General features: G+C 41.9%; 1 long non-coding RNA gene across 1 annotated transcript; it reads right to left on the bottom strand.

Annotated features, from left to right (window-relative positions):
* Positions 1 to 2,194: 2,194 nt before the first annotated feature.
* Positions 2,195 to 7,990, bottom strand: LOC148223249 (uncharacterized). The gene is made up of 2 exons (XR_015804929.1): positions 4,751 to 7,990; positions 2,195 to 3,152 (listed from the first exon to the last, which is right to left on the bottom strand). It is a non-coding gene; the product is annotated as an uncharacterized LOC148223249 (long non-coding RNA).
* Positions 7,991 to 12,169: the final 4,179 nt, after the last annotated feature.

The following is a 12,169-nucleotide window of genomic DNA, read 5'->3' on the forward strand; positions in this document are numbered from 1 at the left end:
AGTCCCACTTTCAGCCAAATGAGTGCACTTCTTTAAAGAAATTGTTTTAGAATTGCACTATAATCCATATTTAAAGTCCCTCTCCCTGATATTTCTTTATTCTGAGACTGTTTCTAATTTGTGATTATGCTTTCTACCATACTAAAACTGAAATCTTTATTCCAGTCAAAAATAATCACCCCGTAATTACTGTGACAAACTGCCCAAGCTGTATCATTGTGGCCATTCCGACTAATGATATTGTATTAGAATGCCGAGCAATAGACTTCAAATGGAAAATATAATTATGTGCATTAGTTTGTCTAAGCATTTATAAGATCACATATCCATCAGTTATCAGGTCTCATAAAAAAAGCCATATATCACTGTCACTGCTGGTTTTGTTATTGGAAATGGGGGCTGTTATGGACTCGGCTTAGGATGTGTGGCTCAAATTCCACTTTTTCTGTTGTCCAGTAAATCCCTGTGAGCTGAACTCCTGTAAAATGAGCAGAATTTTCAGCTGATGGCACGGGAACAGATTATTTGACAGTCTCACTAAAGTTTAACTCAATGTTTAAGGTGCCAGAGTCCTGAAGATGTGTTTGACTTTACAGTGCATAAAGTGGTTCACAGAATCAGAGTCATGGGATCTCCCAGAACACGGAGTCCAAGCTGTGCCCACCTTGTCCCAGAGCACCAAGTGCCACATCCAGGAATTTCTTGGACACCTCCACAGAGGAGCATTCCAAACCTCCCTGGGCAGCTCTTTCCAAGCCCTCACCACCCTTTCCATGGGGAAATTCCTGCTGGTGTCCAGCCTGACCTCTCCTGGCCCGGCCTGAGGCCATTCCCTTTCCTCCTGTCCCTGTTCCCTGTTCCCAGATCCCAAATCCCCCCTGGCTGTCCCCTCCTGTCAGGGAATTGTGCAGAGCCACAGGGGCCCCCCTGAGCCTCCTTTTCTCCAGGCTGAGCCCCTTTCCAGCTCCCTCAGGAATTGTCCAGCCTCTTCCCAGCTCCATTCCCTTCTCTGGATACGTTCCTGCCCCCTCAGGGTTTCCTCTCTTGTCAGGAGAGGCCCAGAAATGATGCCAAGATTGGAGGTGTGTCACCAATGAATAAATCTTGGCTGAACACCTCCATTCCTCCTGTTTCCAAAGCCAAGGAAACACCTGAGCACCCTCTAAGCATCCTGAGCAAGCTGAGCACCAACCCAGCTTCGCCTTGGCAGAAGTGCAGTTTAATTTCACTCAGGCTCCTTCTCAGCATGCTTTGCTTTGCTTTGGAAAACTAAACTGTTCAGGAGACTGGTAGGGAGAGTCCTTTCCAACCTAAACAATTCCTTGATTCCCTGTCAAGGAGGATCCATGGAATCGTGGAATAACAGAATGGTTTGGGTTGGAAAGGATTTTAAAATTCATCTTGTTCCACCTCCAATACCTTCCACTATCCCAGGTTGCTCCAAGCCCTTTCCAGCCTGGTCTTGGGCACTTCCAGGGATGGGCCTGCCACAGCTTCTCTTCTGTGCCAGGGCCTCCCCACATATCATCACACATCAAGGATAAGTTATTACATCACCTATTTTTACCCTCAGAAAATATAAATAACGTTTTTCTCCCTCTTTTTTGGGTCATCTGAGCTGCATCTCTGTGGTTTCGACACCCCGCTGAAATAACGCCGCGCTGCATTTTGGTGCCAGTATAAATTTCAGCCATCCAAACAAGGCTGTGTATTTGAACTGACAAAGAATAAATTATTTGCATCTGGCATAACTGATGGTCGTGTCAAAGCCCTGGCATATAATTCTTAATCTTATAGATGCCTGTTTACTTGTGCATAAGATAGCAGAGCTGAGTCTCTTCCCAGAACAATTATCAAGTTGTTGCTACGGGCGAGCCTGGAACTTCCAGGGAAAGCCACATGAAAACCATCCTGGAGCAGTCTGAGAGGGATGTTTGGAACCAGAGCTCACTGCTCTGCTTTTCTCCTCTGTGCTCCCAGGAAAATGGGAATCGGAGCGTGCCAGGCGGGCACAGAGCCGCAGGTATTTAACTTTGGGTATTTAACTTTGTTTCCACGTGCTTCCCAGGATCCCAAAAACCAAGAGGAGAAATGTCACTCATCCTCCTTCAGGGGCTGAGAACATTCTGGGATAATCTATATGCTGTAATACAAGATTTTTTTTAATGGAAACTATCTTTCAATGAGCAAGGAGTTGGGTTTTTGGAGGTTTTATTTACGGTTGGTTAATATGTTTAGAAACAAAATCCACCAATGCAGACCTGGAGAACGTTTAAGATAATGTTGTTTTTCCAGGAAAAGTTTCACTGATTTTTATTAATCCTGTAGTTTGTGATGGCTGGGTTTTATTGGATGTTGTGTGGTATACATTTATATTTAGATTTAATAACCTATTGTATTTGATACTCAAAATAAGCAACAAAAGAGAATCACAAATCCTCAAAGGAACCTTCATTGCATCCACCTGATTTTACCCCAATAAAGAGCTGGGGCTCGATTTGGAAAGATGAATAGACCCTGAAATTCCTGCCTCTTTATTAGCAGAATTAATTTTAAAGGGTCAATGTACATCCTAGAAAATTTGTCTCCTATTAAGATGTCCAGATGTTTTTGGTCTCTCTGTCTGACATTCCCACCATCAGAATAAATTGTATTTCCAGCCTAATGCAATAGATAAGAGAGAGGAATAAATCTCATCCAGTTCAGTTGATAAAATTAACATGCTGATGATATTTTAATGTTTCCATATAATCAAGGGAGCATGGATCATGCCTCCACCAGTTCCAATGTAATTCTCTTCTTTAATCTTTTCTCGGGGAAGGAAAAATCGAGCATTAGGGAGGATTATGCAGCCACCAGTGAGTGCTCCAGTCTTGGGGCGAGTTGTTGGCGCTGCGGTCGAGCGGCTTTGCCCAAAGGTGGCCAAAAGAGACCAGCACTAGCCCTCTGCAGTGCCACCCTCACACATCCTGGCTGCTGCTGGGGCAGCTCCACCGAGCTGGAGAATGGCATTAACATCTCAGGGCCACTCAGCCTCCGCAGAGCAGAGGGCACAGAACCGTCCTTGGTGCGCACGGAGGGAACGGGAGCGGATCCGGAGAGAAGGCGGGCGGAGTTCAGCCCAAAACTGCTGGAAAAGGAAACTGGTACAGCTGGAAATAAAAGAGAATTTCGTGATCAAAGACATCGAAGGCAAAGGAAAAAGGGGGATAGGGAAGGGAAGGGAAGGGAAGGGAAGGGAAGGGAAGGGAAGGGAAGGGAAGGGAAGGGAAGGGAAGGGAAGGGAAGGGAAGGGAAGGGAAGGGAAGGGAAGGGAAGGGAAGGGAAGGGAAGGGAAGGAAAGGAAAGGAAAGGAAAGGAAAGGAAAGGAAAGGAAAGGAAAGGAAAGGAAAGGAAAGGAAAGGAAAGGAAAGGAAAGGAAAGGAAAGGAAAGGAAAGGAAAGGAAAGGAAAGGAAAGGAAAGGAAAGGAAAGGAAAGGAAAGGAAAGGAAAGGAAAGGAAAGGAAAGGAAAGGAAAGGAAAGGGGAAAAAGGAAAAAGGAAAAAAGGAAAAAAGGAAAAAAAGGAAAAAAAGGAAACTCTCTGCATTGAACCTAGGAATTATTCCTACTTGGCAGAAATTATTGGTTTGTGTTGGAATTCTTCAGGCAGAAGAATGCAGTTGAAGGGTTTAAAGACCCAATTCCCACATTTTGATGCTGTCAAAGAATTTCACTGATTCACAGAGCCTTAAACACATGGCTTTTGTCTGCACTATGAGAAACAAAAAGATGCTTTCCCTTCACAAATTTGCAAGGGAAACATTCATCAGGTCCAGGAATAATTGAGACACATCAACAATCAGAATATATTCATATAATCTCCCTACTGTGTGTACTCAACTTCCTTTGGCATAGTTAAAAATAGAAATGTTATATGAGGAAATTGTTGTAACATTGTTATAAGTTATTGCAACAATTGTATCATTGTTACAATTACTGTACACATGGTTGAAAACTAATTTAGAGACAGCAACAGAGATTGTCCAAACTGAAAAATAGGAAAACTTCTTTTTAATAACATGAAAACTTGATTCCAAAATAATTCCTGTGTCTTTGCAGGTGGTCTGTGAGCCGGGCAGAATCCTGCTCAAGAGGAAGGGAAAGGCAGAGGTGGCACAGAACAGCTCCTGCTGAGGACACACCACTCTGTTTTGGCCAGTGCAAGACCCAGGGACAGCCCACAGAGCAATTATTTCAAACCACCTCCAGGAGGAATTTCTACAAGGAGAGGGTTGTTAAACATTGGAAAGAGCTGCCCAGGGAGGTTTGGAGTGCCCACCCCAGGAGGTGTCCGAGGAATTCCTGGAGGTGGCACTCAGTGCTGGGGACAAGGTGGGGATTGGGCACAGCTTGAACTCCATGGGCTTGGAGCTCTTTTCCAACCTCAATGATCCTGGGATTTCGGAAAAAAAATGATCCTGGGATCGGGAAAACGCGACTGCAGAGAGTAGTTTTGGGGGTGTAGGAGGATGAGGTAGAGGATGCACAGGTTTAAACCCCTTTACATCCCACAAACCCTTAAAAACCATTCCCATTTCCCTCGTGGCCACCAATCCTTTTGCAACCCAGCCACCCCCTAACCCTGGGGGAGGGAGGTGGGGAGAAGAACAGAAACCCCAAAGCCGTGCCACCCCCTCCAAAAAAATCTCTCCCACGTGCCCAGGGCTGCCCAGCACGTGTTCTCCAGAGCTGCAGGGGCAGCAGGCTCACCCCGGGCTCGTCAGTCACGGCTCTGGCGGTGATCTCAGCGCTCCTGGAGCGGCTCAGACTGCGCGGAACCGCTCGGAGCTGTCAGCGCTCTTCCAGCAGATTGATGGCTCCCAGGACCTCCAGCGTGCAGGCTAAGGTTGAGGATCTGCAGTGGCTCAGCTGGGGCTGGGATGAGGGATGCTTCCTTCCCAGGCCCGCTTATTGAATTTGAAAACCCTCATAGGTTTTGCTGTCACGGGCGTTGCTTGAAACGGGCGATTAAAGGAATGAGTTAAAAAGGAGTGACTGGGAGAAGAAGCTTAAAGGAAAACGAAGATGTATCTTTATGTTTTTCAGGTTAACGCAGCGACAAAAAGATAAAGTTTCACTATAAAGTAAAAAAAAAAAAAAAAATCATTGTGTTAGATTCTGCCCCTTAGAACTGCTTTTTTTTACAGCCAAAACCTTTGTGTAGAAGATCAGAGCCAAAACATATTTTTATACAGAAGTTTACCCTAAGCAGAGGTTCACCATGAACTGAAATGCAATTTCCATATTCTATTTCACTGATTTTATTCTATTTCATAATGAATAGCCTTCAACACCAGGTTAAAAAAAGAATTAAAGATAGAAAGCAGGCTGTAAATAAGTGCCAGGTCATAGAAACATTAAAAACCAGACCAACTAAAAAAAAATCAATTTTTTTCTAACTTCTGCATTTGAAAGGAAAAGAACTATTGATTATCATGTAATCACATCTTCTTTTCTGTATAAAATTATTTCTATTCCTGAAGTAAAATATATTATTAACCCTCTGCCTTCCCAATCCCACACATTCCTTCATTTACCCACCTCCTTGAACTGATCACGCTGCACATTTGGCCTTCAATGTTCAAGGTATCTCGGTGTAATGAACATTTTGTGCCACTTAATGAGTATAAAATGTCCAAAAATCAGAATGGGAACTTATGAAAAATCTTGGAGCTACAAATTTAATTCTTAAGTGGTGAACCTGGCTATACATCAGCAAGTTTGTGAGAAATGTGATTCTAAAACATAATAATATAATCCTGAATATGTATCTCTCACACCTGGGACTGGTTTCTTTGCACCAGGAAAAAGAACATATTTATTAAATTACAAGTACATTTTCCATTAAGCATCAGGAAGCAGCCAAAATAGTCAGGTACAGGTGGAAAGGAAAGCTTCCCCCTCAAAAGAATAGTTTTGAAGTGTTTATTTTCTGAACTTGTATCTGTGACCTAAAACTGAGGGTTGTCCTCTCATTTTGATGCTTCTGACTGGGAGGTCGGTGGGAAAAGCAGGATTTAGTGATATTTTTTGGGAATTAAGTGCTTAAATTTCTCCTCCAGAGGTATTTTCCTTTGCAGAAGAAGTCTGCCCCTCTCTTCTTCCAGCTTCTTGGAGATATTTTATTTCTTCACCCTTTATCAAGCTTCCAGTACCTTCGATGAAACCACCAGCAGGATTTTGGTAGTTCCAGCAGGGCACTAATTATCCACAAAATGGACTCATAAATTCTGGGAGTGATTTATTGCTCTGGGATCCCTCTTTCCCTCTCCAGCACTGCCTGGAGCACAACCCACCCCTGCTTTCATCTGGTTTTTCAGCCACTCAAGACCCTTTGCAGAACTTTAACTTCTTCAGTGAACCAATAGCATAAAACTTCCCCTATAAAACAAAAAGCAAAGCTGCTCATGAGGATTTTTTTTTCCCTCTTCTTTTCATCTGTCAATGAAATATTTAATGAATCAATCAATGGAAAGTCTCTAGGCAGGAGGGTTCTAAACTCACTGCCATAAGTAGGCATTTAATTTTGATTTACTGAGGTGGTTATTGCTTATTAATCAGATAACATTATGAAAGCTGAGTACGTGTGTGTCAGCTGTACATTAATTAGTTACTAAAGTAAGAGAAGCTAAAGAGCACCAGGAGCTGCTTCCATGTCCCCTGAATTAATTTAATTACGAGGAAAAAGTTCCAGAGCACATTCTTCCACATGGGTAACCATTCATATGAAAACAAATTGCAACAAATAGTGAAGTCTTCAGAAAAAAAACAGCTTCTGGAAGTCACATAAACAGCAGATAAACGTTAAACTACATTGAAAAAAAATTCAAGTAATGTTTTTTGTCAACAAATTGAGGATGCAGGAGAATCAGAAGTTTTCTTTTTTTCAGGATTTTTCGTGCTGTGACTTAGGAACAATTTGGTTGTAAAGTTGGACATCCCATGTTAAGGCCAGATTACATCACAAATTGGAAATGTGGAAATTCCCAATAACTCTCAGTGGTCCATCATATCTCGATATATTTTCACTTTCTGTTTAAACATTTCCCTGAAATATTCACTGGGCACAGCTCACGAATGGAAAATGCCCAACATTGTCAGTGTTTTGCTCTGCCAGGCATTCCACACTGCTCCTGCTGCAGGGAAACGTTCTGGGATTCATGGATTTATTCCCAGGGGTGAGAAGTGTCCTTACTTTCCCTCTCCAGCATGGGCTGAAACAAACTTTCTAAATTTGGTAATAGTTTTATAAATTTTGAAAATTTGGCTGTTGTGACAATATTATTTCTTAGGAAGCAAACACATATTTGCACTTAGCATACTTAAATAATTTGCTGCAGCTAAATGTTAATCCCAAGGACTAATTCCAATTATTTTCCTGGTGCTATCCCAGTGCAGCCAGGTAAGGAGGCTGCCAGGTTGGTGTTTGTCCTCCCCTGACACCTCCTGCCCAGCTGGGCCCTTTTCCAGTGCCAAATCCAGCCCTTCTCCATGTCCTGGGAATGTAAAAACAAGCAACAGCCTGTGTCATGTGGTGACAAACCCAGTTCAAAGTGCCATTATCACTCGTTCTCATGGTGATAATTAATCCCATCGTCATTATCATAATGAGAAACCACGTTCTGAAAATGCTGATTGAAAACCTCCAATATAACAAATACAGTCACTCACTGCCCTTTCAGCCCGAGGGATTCTTACATTTGCTGTTGATTAGCACACAGCCTGCCAAAGAATTTTTATGCCCCAATCCAAACTTTTCTAGTGTTCTTATGTCTCACTTCGTGATTTTTTAAAATGTTCCATTCTAGCATGAAGTGTCAGGATTGCACTTTTGTTCATTAATTTGTGATGGATCTTTAATCAAAATTTCCCCCCCCCCCCCCGATTTCTCTCCTCTCCCAGTGATGTGGTGACAAAGGAAGACAAAGAAAATGAGAGATATTGTCATGGTTTAACCTCAGCCAGCAACAAAATCCCACACAGCCACCTGCTCCCTCCCTCTCCGTGGGATGGGGAGGAGAATTGGAAACACCTGTGGGTTAGATAAGAACAGATTATTAATTGAAATAAATTATGATACTAATTTTATTATTAATAATAATGAAGAGGGGAGATGGAAGGGAAGGGAAGGGAAGGGAAGGGAAGGGAAGGGAAGGGAAGGGAAGGGAAGGGAAGGGAAGGGAAGGGAAGGGAAGGGAAGGGAAGGGAAGGGAAGGGAAGGGGAAAAAAAATTTAAAAGGAAAATAAATGGGAAAAATGGAAAAAAAATGGGGAAAAAATGGAAAAATGGACAAGTGAGCTCTGAATTGCTAAAATTATAAAAAAAGAGGTGGCTTTGGGAAGTGACCCCATGTAATGCCATGGACTGGCCCTTGATTCCAGGCCTTCCCACCAGGCAGAACTCCAGCCCCTCCTGCAGCTGCTGAGCATCCCCTTAACACAGACTCTCTCGCTAACTTTTCAGACACCTTTATGGAAATTTTGAAGCTGATAAATAACCCAAGCCTGTCCCACAGACACTTTTCTTCTACCAGGCTGATAAGGCCAATCTAAGCAATATTAGATAAGCATTGCATTTTTAGAGGTCTCAGATTTGTCTCCAGTTTTCAGCTAACCACTGGGCTGTGCACACATCAAATGAGGTGTGTGAAATCCAAAACTCCCTGCAAACAATCCAGTGAATCCTGAATTTCAAAAATATTTATGAAATCTATTCTGCACATGCCATATTTCCATATTCTATAGATCCAGAGCTATGGAATGACCTGATACTGGTGAAATTTAAGTCTTGCACTGTAAACAAAGGTAAATTGGTTGATCAGAGGAGCTTCTCCCAGTGTTTTTATCTGTTCTGGATATATTATTGGTTGTACACATATGCACAATCATTACATGACAAATTAAAAAGGGGCACATAATAAGCTTAAGTCACCATAAATCATATAATAAACATCTGAATGAGAAAATTTAATAAGCAATATGTTCCCACAACAACTTCATCCCCTTCCATTAAATCCATAAACCCCCTAGGACTTGTTCTACTACTCTCAATTCCTGACTACACATTATCTATTAAAAGAAGCAGAAAAAAAATTTAAAAAGCACAACTCACCATGCCTGGATATGTCTCTTTCTCTCACATTTTGGCCTGGAAGTTTGTTTTTTGTGGCACAAATTCCAGCCTGTGGCTATTTTGGATGGAAAATGGTATCCTACATGAAAATTCCCTTCATTTTAAAAATGTTTCTAATCTGCATCAATAAGAAACTCAGTGAATGGGTGAATGGGATATTCCCAGGGAAAGATCTCTTTGTAGATTGATGCTGTGCCATTTTAAGGCCAACAGCTTGGATTTGTGATTCCTGCATTCCATAAGAAACAGGGATCATTCCCAACCAGCTTCTCCAATAATGACTGTTGCAGATATTGCAAAATGAAGTTTCTTTTTCTTCAAATATTTTGTTGCAGCACGTTCTGTCTTTGCTGGAAATAAACCACTTTTCCCAGTCTACAATTCCCTAGTACACATTTTCCTTTAGAAAGAAAATGGATGTTCCTCTGGAGAGCACAGTGGGATTTAGACCTTTTCCTTCACAGCACTCCAAAGTGACTTTGGACAAATCGCTGCTAATCCTACAGTGCTCAGGTGTCAGAACTGATCCTATTTAACAATTTTGATAATTAATTTGACAGAGGATGCGACTACACCAATTACATTGTTTTTCCTGACATGGATTTGGAAGGCAGCGCCGACTCCAAGGAATTTTGGACGACAGGTAAATTAAATGATGTGGGGACTTCAATGACAGACATAGGATAACATTTAGTAGTACAAAACTTCCAGCTCAGGAATTTAGGAATGAATAATTGGTATTTTTGAGGTTGTTTTTGGAAATGGAAGAAGAAGGCAAAGAATTCATGATATGCTGAATATAAATCACTGATGCAACAGCCCCATGAGCCCAAATGGTGGGTGCATCTTATGATGGGGAAGTAATAATATTCTCTTTAAAAACAGGAGAATATTCCCACTGTTCTACAAGCTCCATGTTGAGGTTGCCTAGTGCTGCAGACTGCTCATAGGCAGGAGGAAAATTCATCAAAATATGGAAAGGGATACTTGGGGAAAAGTCCAACCTCTCTCAAGTGATGAGAGTGAAACAAAGTCAGTTATTTAGGCCAGTAAAATGAATGAGGACTTGGCTAAAACTATTTTAAATCATAGGCAAGGTTGATGCAAACATGAACTGACTACAGATTAATTCAGGCTTTTAAGAGAATATGTCTAAAGGACTTTTTTAGGAAGCAGAAAGGCTTTTCTTTAGTAGTGGAGGCAAACAAATTACTATAAGTTACAGTGGTCACTTTATAAACCCAATTCCATTGTATACTTCCCTGAAAAATCTGGGGAATTTTTCAGCCCTTGCTGTCACTTTAAGTATGTTGAGTACTTCTTGTCTATTCCATGACATTGGAAATGAGATCCTGACATCTCTAGAGTTGCTCCAAAATCCCAGGTAGGACCAAAGGATGTGAGGGCATGAGTGCACCAGATTTACTGGCACTCTTTGAATTGGATCTGTCAGCCAGGAGAGAGGTTTGCATCCCATGTGGATCCTCATAAAATGCTATTGCAGCACCTCATGTCTCTATGAATATAGATAAATATATAGCTAATGAATATAGATAGGAAATATATTATCTATATATAAATACAGATAATCACAGGTACCACATACATAAGCACATGCATGGTACAGGCATGCACATGCTCTCTAGACAAGAATGGATCTCAAAGCGAGGTGTAAATGTGGGTTTGAGATTTGTATTATTATCACATTAAACAATAAATGTATGTTAAAGAGCCTGTTTTGTTATTTCCACTCGTTCTAAACACAGGGTGCAGCCTTCCCCCGTATCCAGACAAAATGCAGAGACAACCCAGGCTCTTAAACCACATTTTCTTATGCTAAAACCTTCCATCTTTTGCAAATAACTCATCTGATTTCCATGATCATAGAGAACTGGATAACACTAAATTATAACAACAGCAATCAGGGGCATGGGGAGCAAGAGGATCCTCGATTGCAGCCCATGCATCACTCAACAGCCCCACAGAAGAAGAGATTGAAAAGCACATCAATTCACATAACTTCCTCCCAGTGCCCATTGTCTTTTTCAGTTCCTAATGATGCTGAAGTGTCTCCATGATTAAAATTTAAAGGTTTCCCAGTAACCAAGCAATTTGCCCAAAACTCCTTATCCAGCACTCACCACGAAGACTCTGATTTTAATATACCATTAATCAAGCTCCAGCCAAGTTTACTACTGATACTTTCAATTACAGAGGAACTAACTTCATTCTTCTCAGTGTGGCAGTGAGAGACCACTTCTCTGATTAGCCACAGCCCCTAAAAACAGATGGATAACAGGGCTGGGCTGGATGCACTTTCCTGAAGGAACTATTTGTCGGGAATTACGATTTAGCAAACAAAATTGGATCACTCTGCCGCAGGATAAACTCCAGCCAAATTTTGAGCCCTACGTACCCTAATTATAATAAAAACCGTGAGCTGATTTCAAGTTTTACGGTGTAACAATAACGTGGGGGGGTTTGATGGAATGGAAATTGACGCCACGCTGAATCGAACGGGCGAGTTCCAAATATCCGCGGATTTCCCACCACAAACATTCCCACAAAATGCCCGCGGTGCGTGTTTAATTGAGGCACATGAATAGATCCACAATCTTCAATAGGACATCTCGTGCTCTAAGTGATGCACGTGCACAAGTGATTGCAGGATCAGTTATCAGAAAATGATCCCCGGTACAATTTATAAGAATTCCAACAGATTGCAAATAGCTATGATTTGTCACACAACATCTGGTCTCTTCTCTCCACAATCAGATGGACAAATGGAAATAACAATACAGGCTGTGAAATCGCAGCTTGGAAAAAACAATTAGAGGGAAAGGGACCCCTACCTCACCCTGCCGGAGTGATGGAATTTGCACGGGGCTGCCTGGCTCAGCTAATGAGGAGTCAGTGCTCGTTTGAGCTCCAGTGTGATTGCCACAAAAGAAATATTTAATTCTGAAGTTGTTCCCACAGCTGCAATCAGAATTTCA

Source organism: Sturnus vulgaris, chromosome 7 (assembly GCF_052056855.1).
Source record: "Sturnus vulgaris isolate bStuVul1 chromosome 7, bStuVul1.hap1, whole genome shotgun sequence".
Lineage (NCBI taxonomy): Eukaryota > Metazoa > Chordata > Aves > Passeriformes > Sturnidae > Sturnus > Sturnus vulgaris.